Source organism: Grus americana, chromosome 11, assembly GCF_028858705.1.
Source record: "Grus americana isolate bGruAme1 chromosome 11, bGruAme1.mat, whole genome shotgun sequence".
NCBI classification, from domain to species: Eukaryota; Metazoa; Chordata; class Aves; order Gruiformes; family Gruidae; genus Grus; species Grus americana.
Window position 1 is genome coordinate 22,216,647 of NC_072862.1, and position 13,222 is coordinate 22,229,868.

A 13,222-nucleotide genomic window follows, 5' to 3' on the forward strand; every position below is an offset into this window, starting at 1 on the left:
AAGATCTTATTTTAGTGGAAAAATAAAGGTACCACTTCCATGAAGATAGCTATAAACCAGGTATTCCATTGTCCTTGCTTTAGATCATTACAAACTTTTTTTCAAACTGTTGCTGCTTGTCATCATGAGCCTTTAACTGCTTCTAAAACCAAGAATTCCCCAAATAAAACCCATGAATTGTCATGTTATGCTTGTGTGAGGGATCTCATTAGTTCTCTCAAGTTGTGAAAGCTGTAAATAGTGGTTTGAATGTTAAAATGCTTGTCTGTCTTTGATCCCCAGTCACCATTGGTGTTAACACCTGTTTCATGCAAAGATCAGGAAAAACAAAATGGGTTTGAGTCAATTCCGGTTTGTATCTGGCTGTATTTGAGAGTCATTCATCAGAGAAGAGTAGAGTAGGGAGTGCTAGAAAACACTCTCTAGTAGGGAGTGGTAGTCTCTCTACTAGCACTACTCTAGAAAACAGTACCAAAACGTGGTAGAAGACCCTCTATACTGGCCTTAGTCACGGTTTCCTTTTCACTCGGCTAACACAGTGCTACAAGAGAAGCTAAATTTCAACTGTAACAAAGGGATTGAGCTGGAAAGCCTTTGCTACAGGTGCAAGGTTGCTTGCAATTTCCACATGGGATAGTGGTATTTGGGTGGTGAGACTGCATTATATTTCAAAGCAGCTGTTTGAGATTTGGAGTTACAAAGCAAATTAATTAAGTTTTGACCTTCTAAATAAATATATCCCATATGAAACACTGAAAAAACACAAGGAGGAGTCCTAAAATACATTACCCAGTCTTCTGCAGCACTAGTTGATGGAGCAGAGGGCAGGCGTTCAAAGTAAATTTTGTAACTATGCAATGACTCAATAAGTTTATAGATTACTGTAATTCTATGCAGTAGGAAGCATTAATTCTTAATAACTTCCAGTGTGGATATAGAACAATTGCCAAAATGGTTCATGAGAACCAAGATGACTTGACTTACAGCTTTGTTGGTACATTGTTTATACTGTGTTCCAAAATAATTTTTTCAGCAAAGTTCAACATTTCCTCCTTGTATTTATAATGCAGGCATATTATTTGATGTGTTAACACTCCAAATTTGTGGTACAAATTATCTTTGGTTAGATTTTGGTTAAAAGAATGTTTAAGCATCTGTAGTTCTTAATGGCTTTATAACCTGCTAATTTTACAGCTGAGTCAGCTTGAATGGAATGATTTCTTCTAGACACAAAAGTAATATATTGTACTTTCTTTTTTAAAAGAGATATCTGCTAAGTAGTTAAATGTTTACTTTGTATAATAAATATAATATAAACAAAATAAGAACTACTTATTTGTTGTGTATTTTTTTTTAAAGTCTTAAAATCATGTTCCCATACTCACCATTGCCTGACATGGCCCCATGTATTTGATACATAAATTCTTGGTTGTGCATATTAAATCATACATATTTTCTGGCTCTTGAGTTTATGAGAGCAAACTGCTCTTCTTCCCATCTTCTAATATTTTTGTATTGTTTGAGATTAAATACTTTCACTCTTTAAGAATTTACCTATGTTTGTAATCATGTGGGCTCTGGCTTTGTAGTTCCAGACAATGTGAGGTTATCTTGAAGAAGTCTTAGATTTCAGTTTACCACAGGTAAGGCTATCTGTTTGGGTCTGCTGAGCAATGCAGCCTGCGGTATTAAGGGCTGTGTTCTTTTACAAAATTGATTGTTCTGAATTTTAACCAGAAGAATTTTGTAATAATATACTATTTAGTAATTCAGTCTAAAATGAAGGACATGCTGATTTAAGCATATTTGTGTCCAGGACTTTCTCTTTAAAGTTTAGCAGTGGCTGATGGCTGCCAGGTAAAAGGTTAGTAGGTTTACTTTTCATCTGTTAATGTTCTAAAGCCTTTTTGAGCAGAAAGAGAATTAGGAAAGTTACCTGAGTGTTTAGTGTTTACAGGAAAGACAAAGTTTTGTCCTCTCTGTGGATGGGGTATAGACCTTTTAACTTGTTTGCAGAGGGCCAAGGCAAATGAATGGGCATTTTGAGGAGTGTCTCTAGTCAACAGATATTCTTGCTGACCATGTCAGCCTTTCTTTTCCATATCTATATGTCTGTATTCTGTGTGAGAAGTAATTGGGGAGCAGCATATAGATAGAGATGCTTTTTCAGGTAATGGTGAGAATCATGATTACTTGGGAAGCCCCACAGTTTTACAATGGGTTTTTCCTGGAGAGCATTACATGCTCATTTTTTCCAGAGTCAGACATTTGTCCCTTAAAGCTGAGCGGTCGCAGCACTTCGAAGACTCCTGGAGTCTGGAAAAATGATGCCACTTAGACCTTGTATTGCTTGTGACCTCTTCTAGCCAAAGTTTTGCTTCTGCCCTGGTGGTCTCTTACTGTACTAGCGCAAGTGGCATTGAAACTGTCAAGTTACAAGGAAGCTGCTGACCAACAAATGGATGAATTTGGGGTCTGAAACTTCTCCAACCAAGGATTTTTATTGAGTACTTCTCCTTGTAAGCTTGCAGAGCTTAGCCTTGCTCTGAGAAAATCTTTTAGTGTCTCCTTCATGGGTGATTCCTAGCAATTAAATAACTTCTATTACACAGTTGTTCGGCAAAGTGTATGACTTTGTCATGTGTGACGTATTTGTTACCCAACGCGAGTGTTGAATTTGTTATCAGCCAAGTTTCAGAACAAGCTAGTAATAAAAAATTTGCGTTAATGAAGTTTTCCAAGTTATGCATTTTGAATATTAGAAGCCATAAGCTATTTCCAGTTCCTTTCAGATGACTCAGTTGTGGATACTGGCTTCATTGTCATTTGAAATACTCAATTCATATACATAGCTTAATCGTCTTCTGGATGAATGCAATGCAAATTCTCCTCTGCTTCATTTCTAAAGGCTTTTATCAATCTTAGTCACCCATCCGTTTTCCTTGTCTGTACTCTACAGAGAATGAAAGCCAGTCATTGCATGGGTTTTATCTCAAAGAGTGTAAGAGGAGACATGCCACTTCAGAAACCATGCCAATTAATAGAACAGATTTCTTAAAACACAGCTGTTAATCACAGTTTCAAACACCAAAGAGTCGCTGATGAAACTAAAAACCTTAGTTCTTTGCAGTCAGGTTTATTTGGCAAATCATCACAGGCCAGTCCCCTAGTTTTGGGTATCTGTGTGGTTCTTTGAGTTGTTTGTTGACCTGCGTCATCTTGCCGCTGTAGATTGTAGATGCGCCTTCAGGAATGTAGGGTAAGGGGAATGTGTGAAATACCTTTGAACAGTGTGTATGCTCGTTAGTATTCCTCTCCGGCATTTCAAGTGCAGCCAGAATCCCACAGAGCAGCAGTGTGCGCATGGACCGAGGATTTACCAGTTGGCATCTGACTGCACATTCATGAAATACTGCTTAAAGTGCTAAAGGCTCAGTGAAGAACCACCTGGAAAACTGGATAGTTTGCTGACTTTTTAGTCTTCCGAGTGAGATTAATGTAGTACCTGTAAATTTATCAGACATCTTAAAATCCATGTTTTCACAGTCTCCACTTGTCTGTTTGAGATCCCCCGATACTTGTCACAATAGTTGCATTTCTTGATGGTAGCTTTTCCTTTCCTTGATACAGATTGCTGAGGGAGCTGAGGTTATTCTAATACATTTGAGACTTTAAAATTATGATGCTGCACATCAATTAGGTAAAGATTTTCATGGTGCCCAAGTCGTCTTTTCAGAGCTGATGCATTTAATTTAGGAATCAGTTTTATGCAGTGTAATTTATTTATTTATTTTTCATTTGTTAACTCAATCTCATTGTTTCTCCTTTTGGCTTAGTGATGTTTTAGTGTTGATGTAATAGTATGAAATAAAGATTGTAAAATACTTGACGATATCAGCCTAGATACCTTTACTTAGTAAGGCCATGTAAGATATCTGAATATATATTTTGAATATATATATGTTTCTGTATATATATACTTCTACATATGTATATGCACACATATATGCTTAAATATATATCTATGAGAACATATTTTTTTCCTGAAAAACAATGTAAAAGTAAAAAATATTATAAATCTACCAAAAAGTAGCAAGCCTGTTGCTGATACTGTAAAAATTACCTGTGATAAAAACAGAGGCGCCAGGGAGTTAAACTGCAGCTCATTCCTGCATATATAGTCCTACAGCTAATGCATCCCATCCCGTGGCAGTACTTCTGTTCTGAGGGTTCTGTATCTGTTGGCGTTTCTGTTCATTAAAGAAGTTTGCTTTATCATTTCTCTACAACTGTGTATTTGGTTTTCAAGACCAATTTTCTTCTTACAGTTTTTAAAAGGCTTATTTTTTTCTCAATATGAGCTCATGTTTAGTGTCTTCATTTGAAACATACTGATCTCTGTTACCTTTTGAATTGTGTAAATAAGTTACGTAGTGGCTGTGAATACTTCCTCTCTTTTCCAACATATTTTCTGTCAGTATTTCTGCTATAATTGATGCTGCTTGTCCTATGTGAAATCTGAAGTGTCCTCATATGAGATTCAAAAAATGAAATGTTCCATTTTCTTCCTTTAGAACCATAAGGATTACTTCAGCTCTAAAGAGTTTGTGTAGAGGTTTTCCAAGTTAAGTCTTACATATCATAGCTTTATTTCCTGAGAACAGTTGCTTTGGCCTTGTGACTTGAATAAATCTAGAATACATCCTGCAAACAATTTTTTGCTCTATCTAGAAGATGGAACTGAAACACAGCCAGCAAAGCTTCAGTTCAAGTGTACATTCCATTTTTCCCAAATATAGGTGAGAGTTTTGACATAACATCTTGGAAAAGTACAACCAAAATTATCTTTCTGTTAAATTCTAGTACTTTATCTGTAGTTTCAGTTACATGATGTCATGTAATATAAACAACCTACAAGCAACATATTTCAAATATCATAATAGTGTGTGTTTTAACTTTTGCCTGTTCTATTACATCTTTATTAAAAGGTGGACTGAAAAATGTGACTTTCTGGTGTGTCTTTAGAGTGCGCTAACTGAGCAGTTGGCAGTTAATGAAATCCTGTCATAACAACAACACCTAGCATTTACAATGTTCTTCACAATTCCAAACACAAGTTTTTACAATTGCAGGTAGTAGATCCTTTTTGACATAATTTTATTGCATTATACTGGAGGAGGTAATGAGTGTGGCAGTTGTCACAGTATCACGATTCTGTCAGTACTCCCCAAACCCTCCTGCAGTTTACTGCCTTGTGAGTTTTCGGCTTTGAATTTCCCTGGAACTTGTGTCCTCTTCAAGCAAAATTGTGTAAGTCTGTGGCATAGTAATTTAGTTGCTGGATTAATAAAGCTCGGTTCAGAAAACTACTGATTCTAAGCATGGCCTGTAAAAATGGTGTTAGGAAAAAACGGTGTCATTGACTCGATGTGTGTTCAGCCTAAATGAAAAATATGTTTTCCTCTTCTGACTTGTAGCCCCATTTTTTTGTTCTGAGAGCAAGCCAGATTTATTACTACTTTTGCCACATCACCAGTAATAGAAAAGCTGGGGCTAAATTCAACCTGCAGTAATATTTGTGCCAACTGTTGTCTTTTGAACTGCACAGGTACAGCGGGGATTAGAACATGTGAAATAACTTTGCCAGTATGGACTACAGTCCAGATCTTTGCCTTAGTTATGCTACCTCTGTAGGATTTAGACAAGAAGATCTTGCATACATAAAAGGAGAAAATCTGGTAAGAAAATGATTTTTTCTTCTTCTTCTTTTTTTTTTTTTTTCTATGGGTAGAATAGTATTTTTGTATTTATTTCATAGAGAGCAAATCTGACATAATTTTTGAATCTCTGAACAGTAAGTATAAGAATAAAGAACAATTTTATATTATGCAATTGAGATTGATAGCAATGTGAACTCATTAACGGTCAGATACACCATCAATCTGTATAAATTATTTGAAATAGAGGTACATATGCAGTTCAGATCTACACACGATTGGTATGAAAAAGATATCTCTAGTTTTGGAATATATTGTGAATCTGCTGAGCACTTGGCAATACTGCCATGTTCTTCAAAGAAGGCTAACATCGGGTAGTAATACTGGATGGAGGTTTTAATTTCTGAAGTGAAACTCATTTCCCACTCAGGTCAGTAAGTCTCTGCTTTATCTTACTTATCATGCCAAGAACGTGAATGATCAAAATGGTTAGTTTGCTAGAAGTGTATTATACTAGCCTCTGCATTTTATTTTCATTGAAGCATTTTGAAATTCTTACCAAAATCAATCATTTTTTTCAGTATCTTATCAAAATTCATCCTCACCATCAGAGTGGCATAATTTAATTCCCCCTTAAGTGATGGCAAGGCTTCTTGTTTGCTTTGTGCATATGCCAACAAGGGTCTTGGAATGGTTGTTTGCATGGTGCGTGCAGGTAGGTGGAGGATTGTTTTATACCTGATTGTACTTGGAAAAGGGCAGGACTGAAGGACAGCTGTGTACCTATCAAAAGAAGCATGCAGCTTGTGAGAACACAGGCCAGAGACCTGCCTTCAGACCTCCATTACTTTATCTTCTGCTTTCTCTGACTCTTTGATGAGAACTCAACACTAAAACAAATGTCTGCCTTTCCAACTCCAATGGCCGTGTTCTGCTGATTTAAATAGCATGTTTCTTTTCCTCAGCTGCCCTTGGTTGCTGTATTTCCTGATATTTATTTCTATTCTTCTCAAAGGTTTTGATCTGGAAAGAGTCAATGGAATGAATTTGTATGTTTGAAGTTCAGATGTAGTCAAATACATCGTTAAATTGGGCCCTAAAAGCTGGTGAATCCTTTTGTATCTTTCCATGGGATACATTATTAAATCTGAATTTGACCAGTGTTGCTACATTACTATTGTACTTCAAAGGTATTTAAGTATAGTATTATAGATTTTGCCAAATTTTGACAAACCAAATTCCCACCTGGTATTTGATGGCCTCTGATGCAAGGAGATGTCTCATACTTCCTCTAACTGTTTACATGTGGTATCTCTGTCTTGGGAAATAGAAGTTTAAGTACTTCATTTACCAAACTTAGGCTATATTATAAAGAAAGTCTCCCCGAAATTAAGAGAACAAAAAGATACATATTAATTAAGGTTAATAAATGTGTTCTCAGTTACATTCAGTGTCATGATAGATACAGCTAATATGAAAGTTTGGTTCTTCTGTCAGCCCTCTCATTCTTTTGACGTTGCAGTTCTTAGTGTCACTAGTAGCAGAGATCGTTTTCAATGCCGATGTGGCAATTCAGGCTTCGTGGCTTTATTGCTGCCTTTGCCGTTTCAGATTCGTATGTGGTACAGTGTCACACTTGGAAAGATTGATGTATACGTGAATATAGCTGCATCACACAGTTCAGTTAAATTTAATGAGACTGGCAAACTGTCAGCTCTTGTGTAAAGTATGTAAAGAACATAAACCTTGCTCCTCTGCTGAATAAATTAAGTAATTGTTTATTGTTTTATAGTAATTTGTTTTATTTATTCTATACTGGAGCTTCACATTACCTCTACAGCAGTAGACTATCTCAAATGTGCATTAAAAAAAAAGTACATGTGGGATGTGCTTGGTCCTTTACTGTGATATGAAGAGGAGTAGCCAATGCTCAAAAAAAAAAAAAAAAAGAGATTGGTTCCTGGATGTTTGCTTTTGGGTTTGTTTTTTTTTATTTGTGTTGATCAGGAGGCAAACTGGGGGCCTTAGCATTGGTGTGTCTTGACACAGCTTCTGCAGCAGTGTGCACTCAGTCAGCACTTCTGTAACACTTTAAGTTCCTTGGCTGAAAGTTGCTGTAAATGTGAAATTGCTATCTGTAACATGAATGTATTGTTTTCCCTCACAAGGTTCTTGAAAGTGCACTGACCTGAAGCTAGCTAACTGCTTAAGTAAAAAAATATGAAAATCTCTACCCCAAAAAGCTGCTCCAGAAAAATCATACTGTGTATTTTTATGCAAAATAGAACAACAGATCATAATTTCTGATTTTGAAATATATCTAAAACCATTTTTCTTACTTTATTGAAGATAGCTAACACATTGCCACAGATTTTAAAATTTTGTTTTCTTTTTGGATTGATTTTGTTGAGATTTTATTCCTTTTTGACACTATCTCAGAAAGATCTGTCTCAGACTTTCAGGAACAGTGGAGGAATGGTAGGGAAAAAAACCCACAAAGTGCTGTTTGCTTTGATTTCATTATTTTGTTTTAGTTACTTAATTTACAATTTTTTTCTTCTTTATTTTATTGCACTTTGATAGGATGAAGCTACAGTACCAAAGTAGTTAGTCAAATTTTAATTTAAAGTTCATCACGACATTAGGAGAACAGAAGAAAGAAAACCTATGTCAAGTTTTAATATAAAGATTGAGCTGTGTCTTTGGGAGCTGTAGGAGCAGAAAACTTAAGGCAGGTCTGAAAAGGATTAATCACAGTGAAGAAAGTAAATAGAGATTGTATTGCCCAGTATCCAAAAGTATAGTAACTTTAGGTTTCTGTCAACAGAAAACAATTTACATCTTGTGACATCTGACACTTCGTGACGGAAGACCTGTATTAAGACTGTAGTAAGAGGTACCATTAATTGGTAGCTTGTTTGGAAAATCACTCTATCACATCCCGTTACTGAGGCCGTGGTATGAAAGGGTGACAAGTTTCAAGGAATTTTTCTCACTGGCAGTTTTCGGCAGCCACTAGGTGACAATGTTGATCCAGTTTCATAGCTGTCTGATATAGCTGTTAATAAAGTTAAAGGAATAACTTCAGGGGCTCTGAGGTTCTGTTATCCACAATTCGTGTTCTTTTATGGACTGCAGTTGCCTTTTTCCTTCAGGTTGTAATTGCTGCTAATTTTGTTTTAGTCTTCTGATAATTCAGCTTTTGGTAAATGTATCTGAAAATTAAGTTACAATTTTTGCAGTTGCCTTGCAAACTCTGGAAAGCCAAACATACACTTGCTTCTAAGTGCTTTACTGTCTTGAAGGCAACCTTTTATGATGTGGTGATTGCCACGTTCTTCCACTACTTTGTACTAGTACTGATAGGAACGGGTTGCAAAGGTAGATTTTATACAGATGTGTCAGGTTCCGTAGTCCTTCTCCCTGGTCGTAAGAGGCAATATATGAATCCTAGCCGAAACAAAAGTTATTAATATCAGAGGCACTAACCTTCTGACCCCTAAATAGAAGACAAGAAAAAATTATTCAAGGAGGAAAAGGGAGCCTGTAATCCATCGCTGCTGACACTTCCTTCCCTAGAGATCAAGGCTATTTAAGAAATGGCTTTGTGTGATATTTTTTTTCCCCTGGACTGAGATGAATGCTCTGGATTTCCTTAGCCCTATTTCTTAATACTCTTCAGAGGGAAAAGGTTTCAATCCACTTTTCCCAGAGAGTGTACTTGTATAACGCAGTGCCATTCAACTTTAATAACTATAGGTTGTTAAAGGACTGGATGCTTGATGGTCAAACAAGAAAGTCATAAGTAAAGCTAAATGAAATCCGAACGAACTTCTGTCAGGTACCTCAGATTTATTGTGCTGAAAATGAACTTGCCATGTCAGTCAGTAGCTGTGTGCCTGCTGAAGTGACATCAGTGCTGCTGCCCACGGGCAATTGTTTGGATAAACTGAGAATATGCTGCTGGGGAAGGCATTCTGAGAGGGTACGTCAGGGCGCAAATTGCCCCTGGGAAGGAGTTCAGTATAAATAGCAGCCATGTGGCCATTATGCAACTAAAGCAGTTTGTTGTCACACACCCATTATTGAGTGTAATCTAAATTTAATTGGAGTCAATGTAATAGCAAAATATTTACATGGGTTCTAGCAACAGGCTCTAAGCACTTTTGAAAATTGTTTTGTGTAGTGCTCTGAAGAGAAAAAGCATTAAGATAAACAGCATTACTAAGATAAACTTAGCATTACTAAGCAGTACGATAAACAGTATTATCAAAGAAATCATTAGATAGGAATTATTAATTTTTCAGTGTAGTCATTTCACCTGTTGGCAGGCGAAAGTAAAATCGTGTAATTTGGGTATAATTACACGTGTGGATCTTAAGAGTCCAAGAAAACCAGCGGTTTTGTGAAGCCTCAAAATCTGTTTTAATAATTCCCAAAACAGTGCATTTACACGTAAAACCAGTATGAGAATGTATTTATATTGTATAATTGACCCTGAATTAAGGATCTTCAGCCAAAACTCATGCAATGTAATCACCAAATTGTATTCTAAAATTCATTAGTTTTCCACTGAGATGCTTTTCCCCCCGCCCCAATTTTGAAACAGTAGGGAATTTAAAATAATGCTACAATGCACAGCGGTTTTCTTTTCTAGCTTTACCAAAAGTAACTGCAAACAGCTTAATGATATACCTAATGAAAACAGGTTTTTCCTTTTTTGGAGTGGATGTAGGAACAGGCACTGAAGAATAATAATCTACTCTGTCCAAGAGTATTTGTGACTCATTGTTTCGATGATGGTCTTTGTGATAACCAACGCTAAGGGCAAAAAGGGAGTATGAAAAATTTTAACCATTAGACAGCACTGGAGGGTGTAAAGGTTGGTTTCTTCAGAACTGACTGTAAGTCATTACCCAGGGAAGTGGTTTAAGTGTACCTGTTAATATAAGCAAATACTGAATGTTATATGCCATGTGATCAGACCATGTTTCCAGCAATCCAGTATGCCAGTTTTCCAAGAACCCAATATTCATGTTACTTCAACTGGCAGATATATACCCTGTATGTGCATATTTTTTTTTTTTTTTCCCCCACGTTTCATAGGAGGGCTGTGTGAGACACTTAGGCCTTTGTGAAGATACCTGAGCAGCCTGCTGTATATAGAGAACAGATTTTTTTAAAAATTTTTTTTTTTAAAGCAAAAATGGTGATTTTCACCTCTCTGTTTCATGCTGATATCCTACGTTATGTGCCCTTTAATAAGGGTCCTGTATGTTTGTAGCCACCGTTTATTACAGTCAAATTTCAGGCACTAGTCACTTAAGTATATTGCAGTTGCTTTAGTGGGAATTATCCCATTGTTCTAAAGGGTTTTTTCCCCAGTTGATTTATTGAATTAATGGAAAAGAAAAAAAAAAATTCCAAATACATTAGAAACCAACTGCCAATAAGTGAAGCACAAACCCATGAGAATGCTTGTCATGGATGCAAGATGCTGTGACATCAAATTTAGGGGAACTGGGAAACTTGGAAGATAAATGTGGTAAGAGCTGTTGAAATAAAATGCCTTCATGTTTCGGCTGTGAATGGGCATGACACATTCCAAACCCAGGAAGAGCCTGCCACTGGCTCCAGTAGCATTTGAAGTAGTTTGTGTGTGGGATGGAATTGTAAGGTCAGAACAAAGTGCCTAGTTTCTAAGCCTCCCTTTACGGTCATTCACATAAACATTCTAAACAATGCTGTATGTGTAGTAGTGTCAAGTGGGGGGGCTGGGGGGGGAAGCAAAAGGAAAAAGCAGCAAACTCCTCAGATGCATGAACTCAAACAATGGATCTGGAATAAACTCTACCTGTAGATCCCAGATGGAAAGACAGCATTAAGCCAAACAGAAGTTGTTCAGGTAGAACAAACCTTTTTGCTTCAATGTTAAGAAAATCTTGAGCATTTCAAGAAAAAAGGTGATTCAGCTAACATTCTGCTTAATAAATGAAGCCTGCAAATATTTTCCATGTTAATTGAATTGCAGTTTACACAGAATTGCAGTTTACACAAATCTACTCAGCGTATTACAGTGAACTGTTTAAAAATAATTTTTTTTCTTGCTCAATAATTCCAAATATGATTACTTGTCTTGCTAAATATTGAACCAAAACTTGTAATTTTTTAGTTGCCATTAATTCCAGCAGTTATTCCTATGTTAGCAAAGGATGTGAAAACAGATATATTCACTAGTTTGCACTCTGCAGGCATGATACAGTAACACTTTCTGGCATCTTTACAAACTCCTTTGGGAACGCTATTTGCAAGTTTCATTTAGATAGCTGACGTATTTTCCTGTCTTCGCACGTTGTTAGCAACTGCAGCATTATTTATGCAATTTGAGTGTGTGGCTTAAGCACAACATAGTGTCCTTACCAGATAAACAGTCACATGTTGCTCTGGAGCCTTTAGTTAGCAGTTCCAACTTTCCCCTTTTCAGAAGGTTTTTGGGGTTTGTTTGGGGTTGGTTTTTTTTTTTCAGATAAAAGCCAAATGGTTCAGAAGTGATACATATGATGCTTTTTTAGTGGAATGTGAAATACTGCCATGGAAGACATTCCCTCTTCTTTCCTCTTATGAGGGCAGAAAACATGTTTTCTCAAATACTTTTTTTCCCCCCTGTATTCTGTGCATCTTATTTAATGTATTGGTTGGTATAAGCAGAAATGTTTGCTAATTGCTTATTTTTTATGTTTGTACAATTAAAGCTATACAGTAAAGCAGTTTACTATTTTATCTACACTAGCAAACTTTCAAGATGACCGTGTTCCAATGCACAGTTATAACTTTATCCACTTCACCTGCATTTTGAATGTTGTTTTGGTATAGCTTATGGTCTATATCAATTCAAATTTGTTGAGTTGCATGGCCTGTTCTTTATGGTGGGATGGAAAATGCATGCGTAGTTTTATAGGCACAAAAGAAGGTCATAAGCTTTTAGTGTTAATGATTGATTTTATTTTGGGGAAAAGAGAAATATAATTTAGAAACTCTCCATGAGAGATTGCAGAGTGCATTTCTTCTGTAGTATTCTGCATTAATACAAAATGGTGGTTGCCTTTTAAAAATTTGAAAAGCTCAGCGCAGAGAAAATATTCTAAAAATATCTAAGTGCGTACACCACTATGTTCCTATGTGTTTCTTTGAAATTCTTTCCTGCAGAGGTTATTTATGTAGAATAACATTTTTAAAAGCCAGAGAAATTCTGAATGTTTGTGTTCACCTGATCAAAATATCCCCTTAAATCTGAAGACACAATTTCATTCTGGTCTGCACCGGAGTGTAATACAGACTTAGTAAGCCCTGCTGTTTCTAGGTTATATGGTTCACTTCCTGCAGCAGGGATGCAACACTTTGTAAAAAGCAAATTCTGTGCTGCACTTTGAGTACTCATAGTGAAGAGTGCGATACACAATTGGAGAAGGTGGAGTGGAATATTACTGCTGCTGTGGAGTGTGGGA

General features: G+C 36.4%; 1 protein-coding gene across 1 annotated transcript in view; it reads left to right on the forward strand.

The window, feature by feature from the left end:
* The first annotated feature begins 5,653 nt into the window (after nt 1-5,653).
* CFAP92 (cilia and flagella associated protein 92 (putative)) overlaps nt 5,654-13,222 on the forward strand; it is a 136,436-nt gene continuing 128,867 nt past the window's right edge. The window contains exon 1 of the mRNA XM_054837625.1: nt 5,654-5,738. The gene's annotated coding sequence lies outside the window, so the exon portion shown is untranslated. The remainder of the gene's footprint in view (nt 5,739-13,222) is intronic.